Source organism: Balaenoptera musculus, chromosome 13 (assembly GCF_009873245.2).
Source record: "Balaenoptera musculus isolate JJ_BM4_2016_0621 chromosome 13, mBalMus1.pri.v3, whole genome shotgun sequence".
NCBI classification, from domain to species: Eukaryota; Metazoa; Chordata; class Mammalia; order Artiodactyla; family Balaenopteridae; genus Balaenoptera; species Balaenoptera musculus.
In genome coordinates, this window is record NC_045797.1 from 68151989 (window position 1) to 68166351 (window position 14363).

A 14363-nucleotide genomic window follows, 5' to 3' on the forward strand; every position below is an offset into this window, starting at 1 on the left:
CGGGCGGGGCCGGCCTGCCTAGTTTCCCCTCCGTGGCTGGCTGCCCACTGCTTCCCGCCCCTTCCCCCCACCCGCCCCGTTTTTTCGGCCCTGAAATTAATTTGTTAGGAGTAGCCTTGAAGACGAAATTAAACAGTCAAGACATTCCGGCCGCCTTCTACGCTGGGCAATTGGGACGCATCTAATAGGAGTAATCGGGCATTATAAGCAACCTTGACTGTTAACGAATTTGGAAGAAAAAAAAAAAAAATAGGGAAGAGGGAGGCCCGGGAGAGGGTGTGCCCCAACGTTGTCTTCAGCTGTTTTGGAGCGAAGTTCAGGCAGTAGGTAGTGCGGATTCCTAGGTTCTCCCTCCTCGCTGGGCGGGGTGCGGGGTAAAGAGCACAGGCCCTGGAGTATGAACGCCAGGCTGTGCTGTTTACGAGCTGTGAGACTTTGGGCGAGTCCCTTAACCTCTCTGGGCTTCAGTTTCTTCCTATCAAACGAAGGGGTTGAGACATGACCTTCAAAGGCCCTTGTCAGCTCTGGAACTTCAGTCCTTCTGCAGAGATGATCCGGAGGAGCACTGTACTAGGAGTCAAGGAAACTGGGTTCTGGTCCAGGCTCTGCCTTAGTCTCGGTTTACCCAACTTTTACGTGTACCATCTGTATCCCCACAGGGTCCTTGTGAGGACCCAACGGGAAGATGTGTGAAGGCTGTGAAGCATTATGCATTGTTAACACATCACGGTTTCGGTCCTCAGTTTCCTTATCTGTAAAGTGGGGGTGTTGCTAGGAAAGAAAAATAGAGCCGGGAACTCAAAGCTTTCCCGGGGCTCTATATAAAGCGCTGGCGTTTCCGGGACGGCTGGCGGCATCTGGCCGCCCCAATGGCCCCAAGATACGGTAATCCCAAACAATACTCGGGGTCATTGTTTACAACTATAAAACACATTCTGTCCTCAGCTCCATCCCCAAGGACGCGCGCGAAGAGGTGAGGCTGGCCGGGCTCCTCGCACCTCCGCCGCCGCCTGCCTGGCAGAGTCCCCAACTCCCCCGGTCAGGGCGAGAAGTGTCGGGCAGACGGATGCGCGCACCCAGCGCGGGGGCTTGGCGTTTTATGTTTTTGTCTTTTAAATCCTGCGTCCTGCCTGCCTGGGTGTGTTTACGCTCTTCTCTCAGCAGGACTGTGTAAATGCAGTCCTTTGACGCAAAACCGTTCAGCCCTTTCCCCAGCGGCAGCGGCAAAACCCAGAAAACTGGGGGTGGGGACGGTGAGGGGGGGGGAGCGCAGGAGAAGAAACCGTGACACTTTCTTCCTCGCCTCTCCGTCCCCTCCCGCGCCACACGGCCCCCGGCCGCCTTGGCGAGCTCTTAGGGGGCTACAAAGGGAGTCGCGGTCTGGGCGTCCAGGGCCCTCCCGGGAGCAGCCGCGTGTCGAAGCGGCGCGAACAGACGCACTTTTAGTTTTCCTTTGAGCGGCAGCGGCTGCCCGGGCCTCCCCCACCCCGCGCTTGAAAATCCGGATGCTTCTGGGTCTCTCCCACACAGTACTTCCAGTAATTCGGGGGAAAAGAAGGAGGGGGAAAGGGAGCGGGATCTTCCCCGGTGGCCTCCGCCGTCCCGGGCGCGTCCAGGCCCGGGCAGGCGCCGCCGGGAGCGCGCGGGCAGGCGAGCGCACCCTCGCGCCCTCGCCCGCCCCCGCCCTGCCTGCTCCCCAGCCCTTTCCTTTCTTGTGGGTTCCCGTAAAGCCCAGCAGCCCCGAGACGTCTGCAGAGCATCACGGAAGCTGTGCTGATGCAAGTCGCTAGCCTCCCTTTGGTGCGCCCCGGCCTGCCTCGGAGCGCTTTGATCCCGGCCTTCCCCGGCTCCAGAACTTGTGTTGGCTCCCTCTGCCCGCCGGGAGGCCTGCGTTCTGCAGCCTGCCTTCGCCCCTCAGTCCTGGAGCGCCAGACACAGAGCTGCGCCCTGGTGCTGTGGGCACCGACCGGCTGGTGCAGCTGGTGCCTCGGACTAACTGTGAATGCCAAACCGAGAATTTAGCTTCCAAGCCCAGTTCATTGCCCCCCTCTGGGGGGAATCATTCCAGGATCACCCAGTTAGAAGGGATCCTCTGACTCCCTGGAATAGGATACTAAGAAGAATAGGGGCCAATCTTTACTGAGCACTTACCAGTAGTCAGGCTGGATACTTTACGGGGATTGTCTCATGCAAGCCTCCGAACAAACGTTTGAGGTGGGTATTCTTCCCTGGTTGCAGATCAAGAAAGGGAGATTAAGTAACTTGACCAGGAGAATTAGTTAGAGGGTTAGTGACCCAGTTGGAAGTACAGCTGGGCCTCTATGACTCCAGGCTCTTCCTCTTACCTGGGACATGTGTGACCTGCCTCCTACTGGAATGTCTTTGTTTCTCTCTTACTGGTCTCCAGAAAGCATGGACTTCCTCTGGTGCATGACTTTTCCTCCACTTAGAGGTTCTCCTTAATTCTCTGCCCAGCACTATCACTCAGGGTACGGAAAGGTCATGTCATGTGAGGGAAGAGGAGGCGGTAAGCTGGGATGGGGAGAAAAAGGTAGCTTGTGCCACCTTCTCATTGCCTCTCTGGGTCTTGGGACCCCCCTGCACTGAAGTTAGGTGTTTCTTCCTCTGTCCCTCCTGTCCAGTGTTTCGCCCCGAAATGGTTGCCTGCACATCTGAGTGCTGGGCAGTTCATGAAGCCCTTTCACATACATGGCCTCGTTTTTCCTCACATAACATCTGTGCCAGAGATGTAACAACAGTCAGGGTGCCTCTGGATTGCCAAAGTGGAGGCCGAGGAGCAGAGTGGCAAGGCAGCCTCCTCAAGATTTCCCAACCCATGGTTGCCAGAGCCTGAACTCAAACCCATCTCACCTGACTTTACACCCAGGGCTCTGCCTGTTATCCATGCTCCCAGGCTTGACAGGTCAGAAGCAAAGTCCATGGCTTAATAAATAATAAATGGTCCTTTATCCACCATGCCTGAGCGAATCTGCCATCATTTCTCTATTGTAAACCATACATGTTGATGATGTTTGAACATTTCTGAAAGCCAGGTACATGTTATCATCAGTGACTATTTAATCCGGAAGCGTTTCTGTTTGTCCCAAGATCTCTGGATCACTCAGGAGTCCATCAGGAAACAGACCTCAGCCCGGATGGTTCAAAGGAAGAGGCTTTAAAAATGGAGCATCTCCACAGAGAAGTGTGAGCAGGGCTAAGAGAGCAACAGGGATCTTGCCGCACCCAAGGCCCAGTAACAGCTGGAAACTGTGACCATGCCCAGGGTTCAAAAGGGAAGAAAATAGTGTTATTAGAACCTATTGCACACTGGGACCACGGAGGAAGGCCATCTAGCAGGATAAAGAGAAGCAACCCATGCCAGAAAGACACTGAAGAGGATGGAGGAAAGGATCCCAGACCATCTCTCCCATCCCCTGTCAGCCTCCCAGGCACAGCGAAGGGCAAGGAAGGGTGAGCAGTGGATCTGGTGGGTGTGGGAAAGGCACACTCAGCAAATGAGGAATAACCAGCAAGGATGCTATTAAACCCAGAGGTATCTTCTCATGGGTGACATTTCAGGATGGGGGAAATACAGTCAATCAGTAAGTCTGACATCTCACCCCGAGTCGGGGTAAACATGAGAATAACGCACACAGCTTTTCAAGCTTGCACCTCCCCTCCCTTTAAACGTCACTGATACATTCAGCCACTAATCCAGAGGGAATGTGTTGTATCGTTCAGGTGTGGGGGCAGAAAGAAAGGCTGGGAACCACGGATCAGAAGAGATCAGCATCTGGAGGAAAGAGCTGGATGAATAAGCAATGTTGACTCCTCCCTGTGGCCTAACACAACCTCCGTTACATTCCAAGAGGGGCCCACCGGCTTCAGTATTCTGAGACATGACGTGGGCCCTCACCCACCATGATTCCCATTTCATGTATGGGATTCACACCAAGGAGGAGATGTGAAAGCAAGGAAGTCCAGAAACTATCGCTCTAGAGGCCAACCTAATAATAATATTAAAACTGAATGTTCTGCATCTGGGTGGTGGTTACATCTGTACATATGTGAAAAACTCATCAAGTTCTACCCTCGGATTAGGGCATCTATTTACTGTATGTTACCTTCAATTTAAAGAATACAAGCAAACAACAACAAGCCCTTTTGATTGCCTTAGACAACATTTAGCGTTATATTGAAGTCCGTGCAAGACTTCTCAGAAAGCATATGCAAATGAGGCCTTTCTGGTCCCCACTTATGGCCCCTAGGAGACTCTGAGTAGTGACTGCCCTAGAAAGACTCAGGCAGGAAGACGGTACTTCCCCAGTTGCATGTGTGCGCATGTGTGTATGCGTGTGTGTGTGTGTGTGTGTGTGTGTGTGTTTAAGCCGGATACATTCCAGAGATAAGTTGACCAGTGCTATTATTCAGAAATATCTTTATGAGTCAGAACAGAAGTTACCTCTGGTAGGAATGTTAGTTGGGTCTGGAAAGGAGGAACAGGACAGCTTTGCTCGCTTCCTCTTCTGGGTCTAAGATCTGCATGAGGAGAGGCAGCTCAGATTGGGCTTTGTGTTGAGAAACAGAGGTCCAAGGATGGCCCTGCTATGGCCGGCTCTGTGACCTGGGCCAAGTCCCTTGATATCTCCAGGCCCCTGCTTTCTTATCTGCCACCAAGAGGCTGGACTGAACATAGGCCCTGTCATAGGGCAAGGGAGGCACAGAAGCCCTAAAGGGGGAAACTCTTTCCCCACCACTCCTCTATCCGGCATGAGTCTCCTGCCAGGCATCTTCAAGTCCCACATGAAAACACATCTCTCCCACCCTCCTATCCTGAGGACCCAGAAACCCAGGGGGCTATTCAGACCCCAGCATGAGCTTCCCCCCTCCTGCCCCCACCCCAGGCCAGAGGCTCTAGGAAGGCTTCCTCCACTTCTAATCTGGTCAGAGTGTGGGACCCATCAGCCTGGCCCCAGGATTTGCCCAGCATGTAGAGGAAGGGAGAGGAGAAGCCTGAAGCCTGGATGGACCCTGCCCTCAGGCAGTTCACAATCTAGCTGAGAAAAATAAAGAGAACACACACAATAGTGGAGGCATGAAGCAACAACAATGGTGACACCTATAAAAACCTTTAATAGGGCTCCCCCTGTACCAGACAGTGTTTTAATTGTCGTATATATTAACTCAGTTAATATTCACAACAACTCTATGAGGTAGTTACAATCATCCCCATTCAACAGATGAGGAAGACTGAAGTCAAGAGAGGTAAATTCACCCAAGATTCCAGAGCAAAAGAGAAACAGAGTTGGAATTTGAACACGTGCATTCAGGCACCAGACTCGTGGTATAGAAGGCGCTAATGAATCTTCCCCCTAGCTCTGCATGGAATCATGACAAACCATCTCTACACACTTAGACACTCCACCCACCAGGGTGTCATCTGATCCTCTCAACAGCCTATGCGGTAGCCAGGACCCCCATTATTGGCCCTATTTTCCAGATTAAGAAACTGAGGTTCAGGAAAGGTAAGCCATGGGCTCAAGGTCACACCCACCTTGCATGCAGAGCAGGGTGTACCCAAGTCTTCAGACTCCCATGTGCCAGGCCTTTGCTTTTCTCCTTCACATGCTGGGTCTGTAGCGGATACAAGAGGAGCTCAGAGAATGACCAAGAGCAGGAGGCCTTGTTGCTTGATCCAGGGCTCCTTCCAGCACTGTTGAATCTCTGTCGTTTGGCAGGCCTAGCACCCACTCCCCGTTCTGGTAGGAGGACCCTGATTTTCCTTTGGGGGAACCTCCACTTCCCCATTGATCCTAACCTTTGAGCTCTAGGGATAGACTCAGGATACATGAGTCTGGCCAAACCAAACACCCACTTCCCTGGCCACAGTTACTGACTGTTTCAGGGTGTGCTGATGACCCAAGACTGGCCTTTGAGAGTCAGACCTGAGGCTTTGGCTGAAACCCTTGGGAAAGACATACTCTCTTTCCAACTGGGAGACCATGCTCTTCACAGGGGAGAGACTGTGAGGCATAAAGCCAACAGAGGGCAGCAGGGCCAAGCGACGGAGAACAACAGGTTTCTGATGACTTTGTTGGGTCTCCTGGACCCCAGCTTGCCTAAAGTGGTTGTGTTCCTGGATTTCCCATCCTATGGCAAGAGATTCCCTTTTCTATTGGAGCCAATTTGAGTTGGGTATCTGTCAATTGCAAATAAAAGAGTCCACCAGTGAGCCCATAAACAGCACCTACTGTTAGCACTTACCGTTTGCTAGACATTTCAAAAATAAACGATGCCAAGTAAGAAAGTGGCTGGCCTCAAAGAATTTGGAATCTGGTGAGGGATGAGAAAGATTCTCAAACAACTTTAAAACAAGTCAGAGCGCAAGGCACCCCTAAACGCCACAAGGCAGCCACCAGGGTTCTCTGGCTAACGCGGAGGGTGAGAACATATCAGGTGGAACACCTGAGAAAAGGCCTCACGAAGGTGGTGGCAGCGACATTGGCCTCAGGAGTCTGATGAGATGCTGACACGTGAAGGCGGGGGAGGTTGCAGAGCAGACAGCATTAGGAAGAGCCCAGGTTCAGGGAAGTCGGCGTATGTAGGGGCAAGAATCAAGTGATGGGGTTGACTAGGTCCAGGGGGATGGTCTAAATTTTATAGTCTGGGTGGGTGGGGGTGAGGAGAGAACGGTCCTGAGCTATTTCAAATACCTGAAGGCATTCCCTGTGGAAAAAGAGCTAAGCCTACTTGGTGTGGCCCCAAAGGACGAGGCTAGGGCTAAAGGGGGGATACTGGTGCCGGGGGGAGGCAGAGTTGGCCTCAGCCTAAGGAAGGCAATATCATGTCAATTTCATGGGCAGTTTGGGGAAAATGTTCAAAAAGAGGCCAGAACCTGGTAGGTGTTATAAAGGGGATTCAGAAACCAGAGGGGAGTCTGAATCAGCTGACACTGACCATTCTGTGAGCGCTGAGCCAGACTTGGAAATCTGTGGCTAACATTGGAGGGGTTTGGATTTCATTCCAAAGGCAACGCTAATACACACCAACTTGAGGAGTGAGAAAAGGATACAGGTGCGTTGATGGGGTCAGAGCTGCACCTGTATCTATGAATTTCCTTTATAAACACACAATTTGGGAAATTTTAGTATGGATGGGATTGTAAGTGATGCCCAGGAAATTTTTTTTTTTTTTTGGTTAGGTAAGATACTGGCATTCACTCATGTAAGATAATAGTCATATTTTTTAGATGCATACTGAAAAACATGGGGATTAAATGACATAACGTTTGATTTAGAATATTTAAGCAACAAAAGGGGGGAAGCATATGTATTTTTTCACACACATATATGTATATGTGTGTCTATATATACTAGACACATATACAAAGTTAGCAAATACAATAAACAGAAGATGCCAGACACAAAGCGATACTGATTGTGTTGTTCCATTATATAATTTTTAAAAGGCAAAACGAATCTATGATGTTAGAAGTCATTGCAGGTCAGGCAGAGTGGAGGGCATGAGGGCTGAGTTCTGTTTCTTGGCTGGGTCAGGCTTACAGGTGTGTTCACGCTGTGAAAACTCAGTGAGTTGTGCACACAAATTTGTATACTTGACTGGATGTATGTTTTATACGTCAATAAATTTACCCTAAAATGCCACCCCTACACACATGCCCAAGCACACGCACGTGTGCATGAGCGGGAGAGAGATCTGAATTGTGATATATATGTGAGAGGGAGAACGATCTGAAGCACATATGATCCTCCACCGATAATTTCTTAGAAGAAGACGCAATGTGAGCTACGGCCTCAAGCCTGAGTTTTCCAAACAAGTTTGAATGCTACCCTCAGGGGGAAGTTGTTTTGTTTGTATTTGCTTTACTCAAGAGACACAAATCATGGGCTACAGCCAGAGAATAAAAATCTAGCTTTAAGCTGATCACCCTGGTACAGGATGGAAGGGAGGGGGAAGAGCCCAGCGTGGAGACTGAGAGGAGAGAGGTGGGGGGGATCGCAGTGGGCGAGGGCCTGGGAGGGCAGCGTCCACGTTCAATGCTCCCACCCCCGCCCCCGCCGGGCAGTCCCCAGCACACCAGCCGTCTGGGGCGTGCTCATGTGGAGAGGGCAGATGTGCACAGACTCACAGACACCCCAAGTACGACACTCACAGAGGGGGCAGGCGCTGCCAGAACCCCTACTGATCACCCCCTGGGTGTCAGCACACCCCACCCCGGCACCCCTGTGGATCAGCTACTGTGGGTCACTGAGCGCATGGGCTGCTGCGGGGACCTGCACCCCTAAAGACACACAGAGCCCAAGGAGCGGTGGCCCTGTTATCTGCACAATGAGCACATCATGCGATTGCCTGCCTCGGACAAGGAAGCACTTGAGAGGTAGGGGATGTTCCTGGAAGGAAGAATGGGAGGGAGGGAGAGAGGGAGGGAAAGAGGGAGGAAAGAAGGAAGGAAGAAAGGAAGGAGGCAGGGAAGAAGGGACACCACTGGTTTTTCTTTTGAGGCAACTGCGATGTTTCAACAGCCCTAGGTGTGTAGGCGAAAGACAAGGTTTGAATTCTGGCTCTGCTACTCAGAGCTGCAAACCCCTGACAAAATCATTTCATCTCTATACACCTCGTTCACTCATCTGCAAAGTGGGGCAGAGAATGCTGATTTGTGCACAGCTCAATGCTCAGAAAGGGCCATGGGCTTAGATGAGAGGGGCCTGGGTTCCAATCCTGGCTCTGCTGCCTGGGAGCCAGGGGACCTTGGGCAGTTACTGAACCCCTCCAAGCCTCACTTTCCTCCCTTGTGATGTGGTGACGATAATAACACCAAGACCTCAGGGCCATAGTGAGGATTATGCATGTATGCATTCATCTAAATATCCGTCCACTGTCTATTTATTTATACTCTGCTTATTCCCCAAAGGATTTCTGTAGCTATGGGGAAGATTCAGTGAAACAACACAGGAAGGGCCTGACACAGGGTTGGCTGAGAGCACTGCATCCCTTTCTCTGCCTATCTCACAGGGTTGGGTTGAGGCTCCAGTGGGATAATGTTTCTGAAAATGTCTTGCAAACTAGGGAATTCGATACACATGACAGCTAGAGAAAGTGGAAAAGAAAGGAAGGATTTGGGGAAGCTGAGGCAGGAATGGACATCCAGCCACCTCACAGAGGAAGAGCTTGGGTTCTTGGAGCACTGAGTGTGCCCACCCACCAGCTAGGGGCCCATGTGCTTAATACATAAAGCAACTCTAGGAGGAGCCGTGGCTACAGGGTCCTGTAATGTCAGAGCTAGAAGGAACGTGAGAGATCATAGGGTACAACCCCACCTCCCTACCCCATTTTACACATGTGGAAACCGAGGCTCAGAGAGGGAAACGGGCTTGCCTCAGATCATCCAGGGCAGCAGAGGCAGAGCTGGGACCAGACTCATTTCCTGATGCAAAGTGCAGAGCACCATTTCCGCTGCCCCATGAACCTGGTACGTTTCTCCTCACTCTGGTCTGGGGCACTCCGAAGCAGGTCTGCAGGAGCCTCACTTCCTGGGGTGAATTCTGGTAGCTTAAGGCAGGAAGGTTTGCTCCTTCCCCTGGTAAGTGTGCCTGGGGCCCCACCCAGATGACACACCCAGGGGCTCCTGAGCGGTGACTATAGCCAATGGATATAACCCACAGCCAAGAGCAAACACAGAGCCTTATTGTTAGGGACATCGATTGCTGCACTGGGTTGGGCATTTATTTATTATCACACCTATTTCTTTTCATCAACAGAAGGCAAACATTCCCACCCCAGTAACTGCAAGGCTGCTACGTGTACCAGAGGATGGCTGATGTCCCTTGAGGCTGGGTTGGGAGCAGGACGAACCTACTTACATGGTCCTTCCATCTGATCCAATTCAGGCAAGGGTAGGAGGGACTCAGGACCGACCTACGGGAGAACTGCCCACACCATCAGGACCCGGAGGCTGCATCACTAAATACCATCAAAAGCTGGGGGGTGGGATTGGGAGCCAGAGCTTGTTCTATTCCTCACTTTGCCTCTCAACTTTTGGCAAGATACTAAACCTCCGCCTTGGTGTGCTCACCTGTAAAATATTAGGGGCTGAAAGGATTAAACAGAATACATGTGAAAGCAGCTAGCATACATAGTGCCTAATATATGGGTGCTCAATAAATAGTCCTGGATCTGTGTCTGAGAGCATGGTGAACCCGTATCCGCAGACGAAACTGTCAGGCCACAGCGGCTCCTTACATTACAAGGTGGATCTGAGCTGGGTTGCCCCTTCTGGGGGAGGACAGTAGCCTGGCCGTGATCTCGCTTGGCGCCAGGGAAATAAACCTGGTGGCCTTCTCAGTCTATGCCAGTCTCCTTATTTAGCTTTCGTGTCAACGTTCCCATCTTTCGCTTGGGCCCAGAGTTGGAGCCGTGCACCTCCACCCATCCCGCCCTCAGGCTCTCTCTCTCCTCTCCGCTTGGGACACACCTTCAGGCCCTTCTCTTCCCCCACCAGCCCTGTCTTTCCCTTGGGAGGTCCAGGTTTCTTCTTGTTCCCATTTCAGAAGATCCAACTTCTCTGGGATTTTTTTCCCCCCAGCAAATGTAGGAGGGATTTCGTTGGGACCTTCAGCGGAAAGCTTTGGGAGAGGCAAGTTCCGAGGTAGCTTTGTCTAACGAGGGAGGGCCGGGCAGGTGGAGTCTGAGGTGGAGGTGAAGTTTGGATCTGAGGGATGTGGTGAGCAGGTCCTGTGGGGCAGAGCAGCGGAAATGCTCTTTCCTCCGTGGCTTCCTCCCAAAGGCCCCCAGCAGGCCCGGGGCCCTTGGGAGGAGGCCTTCGCCCGCAGCCTTGCCCAGGCTGTCTGCGGCTTGGGGGAAGGGCTTCTCATTTTCCAGATTCTTGACTCTCATCTTGTAATGGATCATTTGTTACTTCCAGCAAAACGCCTGGCAACAACTCTGGGGATGGGAACCAAAGACTCGAACTCAGCTGTTTGGTTTGACCTCAACAGACTGTGAAAGCTGGAAAGGAATCCCAGGCATCACAGAGATGGGTCCTCCTTCCAAAGCAGCACAGAAGTTCTGCGGGGTGATAAAAGAAAATGGTAGTCGATAAAACGACTCTATTTTCAAATAAGTTTGGAAAAGACTGACCTCAGTGGGTTTCTCTACTCAGGACTTCTCACAGGCTTTTGTAGGCCAGTGCAAATTACGAATATCCAGGATGCATTTTCCAAAAGCGTCCCTTGGAAATAGTGATTCAGCCAGCCCTTTGGCATTATGGTGAGGAAACCGAGGCACAAGGTTCTAGGGACAGAGCCACCAGTGAGTCAAGGTCTCCTGACCTCAGGGTCTATGCACTGTCTCTGACACCAGGATTAAGCTGGCTCATCTTTTTCTGATTTTGTTTTTGCGTTGTAATCGGAGGCAGGAGGTAGTGGGAATAGAGTTTATTTATTTAGGTGTATTTTATGTGCTCTGAAGGACAGAACTAGGGCCAGTGGGTAGAGGTTCCTGTTGAGTGGAATTTCAACTCCACCCAAGTTAAGAACTTTAAAATAATTAGACCTGTCTGGACGCGAACTGAGCCAACCCATGAGGTAACGAGTTTCCCATCACTGGAGGGGTCCAACCCATGGCTGACTGACCGCTGGGTGGGGTAACAGATGGCTCCCAAAAGATATGTCCAGGTCCACATCCCCGGAACCTAGGAATGTGGTCTTATTTGGAAAAAGGGTCTTTGCAGATGTGATGAAATTAAGGATTTCAACACGAGGAGGTCATCCTAGATTATCTGGATGGACCCTAAATCCAGTGACAAGTGTCCTTATAAGAGTGAGGCAGAGGGAGATCACACACACAGAGGAGAAGCCGATGTGAAGACAGGGCAGAGACGGGTGCGCTAAGGCTACAGAACACCGCAGCTGCCAGGGCCTGGAAGAGGCCCTGCCCACACCTTGATTTTGGACTTCAGGGCTCCAGAACTGTGAGAGAATGAATTTCTGTCATTTTAGGCCAGCAAGTTTGTGGTAATTTGTTGCAGTAGCCACAGGATAAGGGTTAGGGATGCTGGCAAGGGGAGATAAGCACAGATGGGCGAGGGAGGCTTCCCCGAATGACCCTCGGGCCTCTCCTGACCCTCTGCCCAGCGGTCATCATGCCTCCAGGACACCTGTGATTCGGGGATTGGAAAGCTGTGCCAGGATTTCCCATCTGTCCTGGGAAGGGGAAGCCATCAGGGTCTAAGGCCTGAGTTAGGAAAAGCCAGTGGGGACAGCTTAGTGGCCGAACCCTGGCTGGTGCTCCCCACGGCCCCCAGCAAAGGCCCCCACTTTGGTGTCTTCAGCAGAGTGTCCCTTAAATTCAAAGAACCTACAAGCATCTCTACTAAGTGATCAGATGGCCTGTCAGATGGGGGCCCACGGGAGCTTCTGCGTCAACCAAGCAGGGTCTGCCCTTGGGTCCCCTGCCTCAGTGACAGAAATCAGTTCCCCCCAACACACACACACACACACACACACACACACGGAAGGAGGGCCAGGCACGCACTCCGAGGACAGCCTGTTCCCTCACTGCTCCACGCATGCACGTCTACACGCACGCAGGGGCCCTGTGGCAACCGCCTCTCTGCTCCCGAGACAAGTGATAACACGCCTGCCGGCCCATCTCTTCTTGCTTCAGTCCCTGGCAGACTAAGACCCAACCCAAGTTGCAGGGCACAGCAGGATTAATTGCCAGGTAAAGGAGGAGGCTGTGGTTTGACTGTCTCAGCAACAATCTGGGGAGACCTGGGGGCAGGAGAGAGGGGGACTGAGGCCAGTGCCCCCCCACAAGGCACCTGACTGCCCCCAAGACCCGCAGCCATCTGCAAAGCCAGTGTCGGCTGCTTTGTCCCTGCAGCCGGGAGCCCAGCCCGTCGGGCACCTCCTGGCTGGCTGCTGCCTGCTTCCTTGGGGAGCAGGATGAGCTTTGCCCACCTGGGTGAGCCAGGCTGGGTGCTGGGCAGGAGCCCCAACCCTGGCACACCTGTGCGTGTGGCGGCCTGGCTCACACAGAGCCCAGCTGGCCTTGGGGGTGAGGAGGGTTCCCCCTTGCCCAGCTGCAGTCACAACAGGACGCCCAGCTCCACCCTAGCTCCCACCCCACACACCCAGGGACCCGGGATCTGGTCTTGGAGGTGGCCTCGCTTTACTTCCTGGTTCCCTCTTTCCACTTTCCAAATCCTCTACAGACTTACCCCAAACACGAGAGGGAACATGGCATTCTCCCCTCTCTAGGTTAGAAATGTTTTTGTAACTGCGCCCGCGGGCTCTGTAAATGTTTGCTTGCAGGCTTGTTTTGCTCAGCTGGGCCAGGGATGGGCTGAAGCCACCCCCCTCAGCACCCCACCCTGCCCCCACCCCGTCCTCAATTGCCTTCTACCCCTCCTGTCACCACCCTAATTTCAGGCTCAACTGTGCGCGTTTAGGGCTTAATTAAACTCTTGTCTTGCTTTCAGAAGAGACATTTTCTGCCCCAGGGAGTTGCTACCGAGCTTTGTGAGGAAGGCAGGTCTGAGCAGGCTCTCAGGTGACGATCTGCCTGGTGGGAGAAAGAACATCGCCTCCTAGAAGCTGCGGAGCTGTGGCCAAAGGGGAACCAGCAGGGCAGGAGGTGGGAGGCAGGGAGGCCCCAGCCTCGGCAGTGAGGACGCCCCCAGGCACGGGGGGGACCTCAGTGCCTCCGCAGCAGCCATTGCGTGCAGCACTCAATTATCGCAGGTCATGCTGTCCAGGTCACACTGTTCCCGTGCCCGCCCTGCCCTGCCCTGCCCAGCCAGCGGCAGCCTCCAGCGCCTCCCGCCCACTGCTGGCCGCACCCTGGACTCACCATCCGAGATTTCTCCCTCGGGGCCAACGCCCCACCCCCAATCCAAGGGGCCTCTGGAAGAGGAAAAGGGCCCAGCGAGTGGGCTCTGTGATCCAGGCCCTCAACCCAGGTCAGACCTGCCCAACACTGGTTCCAGGAGGGACTCTGTGGTATGGAACTTTCTAGAGAAGTGTGTCTCAGGGAGAGGCCTGGGTCTGCCCCTTACTACTTAGGTGTCCTTGAGATTACTTCATCTTTCTGAGCCTCAGTTTCCTCATCTGTAGATTGGGAGTGCTCATATACCTCTCCCACGGGTGGGGAGGGGAATTGAAAGAGACAACACAGGAGAGAAAGCATTTTGTTAACTTGGGTAAAAGGCTGTACAAATATTAGGTAGTATTTCTATCAACATTAAGCAGGCAGTGAGCAAAACCACTGCTGGAGCTGCATTCCCGCCTCCACCCCCCAGCCCTGCCGAATATCACTCCATGGTCCTCTCCCCACCCCGCGCC